Source organism: Diabrotica undecimpunctata, chromosome 5 (assembly GCF_040954645.1).
Source record: "Diabrotica undecimpunctata isolate CICGRU chromosome 5, icDiaUnde3, whole genome shotgun sequence".
NCBI classification, from domain to species: Eukaryota; Metazoa; Arthropoda; class Insecta; order Coleoptera; family Chrysomelidae; genus Diabrotica; species Diabrotica undecimpunctata.
In genome coordinates this window covers 20,436,430-20,439,589 of record NC_092807.1, presented here as the reverse complement: position 1 = coordinate 20,439,589, position 3,160 = coordinate 20,436,430, and positions in this window count along the sequence as shown.

The following is a 3,160-nucleotide window of genomic DNA, read 5'->3' as shown; positions in this document are numbered from 1 at the left end:
TTAGCCATATATAATTTATTGCATATTCAGGTAAAAATGATAAAAATATCTGAAGTGCCCAAAGCTGAAAGTTGAAAAGAAGATGCACTAAAAGAGATAGAAATATTGCACTAATTAAGACATCCAGTATTGTAGGGAATTTACGTAATAAATAATAAAAATAATAATAATAATAATAATAGGAGGATTCGATATGCAAAATGGCCAAAACATCAAGGCTATGGGCGAAAATGACATGTATAAATTTCTAGGAGTAAAGCAAGCACGGACAATTGACCATAAACAAATGAAAATCGAATTAACATCAGAGTTCATATGAAGAGTAAAACAGCTACTCCGCTCACATCTTAATAGTAAAAATTTGTTTAAGGCAATAAACACCTACGCATTCTCTGCACTTAGCTACTCATTTGGGATTATTAAATGGACTAAAACGGATATAGAAACTCTTCAGCGAAAAGTACGAACACACCTCACAAAGGCACAAAAACACCATCCTCGAAGTGCCGTAGAAAGAACGACATTACTGTGGTATTTAGGAGGACGAGGACTTATTGATATAAACGAGCAATTAGAAAAACAGATTACTAATTTACGAACTTATTTTCAGGTGCAGGCGGAGACATCTACTCTTCATCGCGCGATTTGTACAGTAGATAACACAGCACCGATCAAACTGAGGGAACAATAAATATGCGCATAAACCATCTTACTAAGAAGGTTCATTACTCGCCATTCAGGATCAGGTTATACGAACCAAAAATTACCTGAAATATATAGTCAAAGACCCTCAGGTCCAAAACGGCAAATGCCGATATGGATGTCAAGCACAAGAAACTATCCAACATCTTACAAGGGGCTGCCAGGCATTTGCTGCAACTGAATATAAAGAACGGTATGACTCAGTAGGGAAGATCCTCCATCAAGAGATAGCTTTTAAACTGGGACTTCTACAAACCAACCATCTTCCATATTATCAATACGTTCCTAAGAGTATCCTTGAGAATGACAACTACAAGCTATACTGGGATCGCACTGTGCTCACAGACCAAACAGTAGCACATAATAGACCAGATCTCGTGCTTGTTAATAAACTAACAAGACAAACAACACTAATCGATGTGGCGATACCTAACAATAATAATCTGCGTGTTAAGTACAACGAAAAGATCGCCAAGTACAGAGATCTGGAAATACAAATAAGGAGACAATGGAGAATGAAAAGTATCCAGACGATACCTATTATTTTTTCTACCACTAGAGTCATCCCAAAGAACCTCCTAGAACAGATAAAAAAGCTGGGTATAATTGAACATCTATATAAGATAATGCAGAAAGCTGTGCTACTTTCGACGTCCAGATGCGTGCGAAAGTTTTTGGGAGATACACCGGCGTACCAAGTCACCTAGGACTCGATAACATGGAAAGAGTCCCACCAGAGCTCAATCCTTTTGATACCGTATTTATTTGGGATGAGTGAATTTTCCCCTTAGACGGAGTGTGAAGCGTGTGGTTAAATCTGGACAATAATAGTAAATAATAGAACTTATTTTCAGGTACAGGCTGAGACATCTACTTTACATCGGGCAATTTGCTCAGTAGATGATACAACGCCGCTTAAACTGAGGGAAAAAAATGCGCTAAAACTACCTGACTAAGCAGGAAAAAATGTGCACCTGGATGAGTAAAAATCTGCATGGAAGACATCTGCATGGGGACAACTACAAACTATACTGGAACCGCACTGTGCTCACAGACCAACCATTGGGACATAAGAGACCGGATCCCATACTAGTTAATAAACTTACTAGGCAAACAACACTTATTGATGTGACGATACCCAACACCAATAATTTGCGTGTTAAATACAAAGAAAAGATCGCCAAGTACAGAGATCTAGAAATACAAATCGGAAGATAATGGAGAATGGAAAGTATCGAGACAGTACCTATTATTCTATCTACTACTGATGTTATTCCCCAAAAACATTTTAGGGAACATAAAGCAGCTGAGTCTAAATGAACATCTTCATAAGACCATGCAGAAAACTGTACTCCTCGTGACGTCCAGATGTGTATGAAAATTTTTGGGAGATACTATAGTACACCAAGTCACCTAGGGCTTGATAACACGGAAAGTACCATCAAAGCTTAATTCTTTTTAATACCCTAAGTATCTGGAATGAGTGAATTTTTCCTTTAGATGGAGTGTGAACCGTATAGCTAAATCTAGATAAATAATATAATAAACTAAATAATTATAAACATTTGTATTTTGTGATCCAGTTCCAGTCAATTAAGACAATTTTTTTAAAGCTTTAACAAAAAAATGTGTCAGATTACTAAAACATCGGCTTCTGGTATAATATACACCACCAATTTCTTTGAACTTGTAATTCAAAAGTACAGCAATTATCTCTCAAAGCAAAGTCCCTTTAAATAAAATATGATAATTAACCTAAAATAATTTACGTAAAATATGTGCACTTAAAATTTTTATATATTATTTACGAGATATTTATAGAAAACTTACAAGCACGGAAATGAAAAAATAACAACAAATTTATTGTATATACAGAAATATAACTGACAACACGAAAAACTGGACAAATTATAAAGTAATAACAAAGTAATAATATATTGTACAGAATAAACTATGAAGTACTAATGATTAAGTGATTTAGATATGATAATAAACAAGGATGGATATCAGAAGAAAGAAAATAAAATCACAAGAAATGGTTGTGAGCTTGGGTCAAAAAACTTGGTTAAATTGTGACTTTGGTGGAAAAACATAAACAGATATAACAGAAGAAGCGAATATACCAACAACATGAAATTTATCGAATCGAATATCTTACAGAAGAAGTAACACGTGGTAAAATCCATCTTATATAATACAAATATTGCCTTGAATCTTCATCAGCATCAGCTTTAGCTCAACAATCATCTGTGGATCCTGGCCTGCCTTAAGATTCGCCGCCATTCTGTTCGGTTTCTGGCGAAGTGTTCTTCTTCTTCCTATAGGTGTTCCTGTCGTTAGATTTTTCATCATCATCATCACCATAAGCGGCTCGACAATCCGTTGTAGATCTTGGCCTGCTCACAAAGAAGTCGCCACTCCTGTCGATCCCTGGCAACTTCTCTTCGTCTTCTGACCC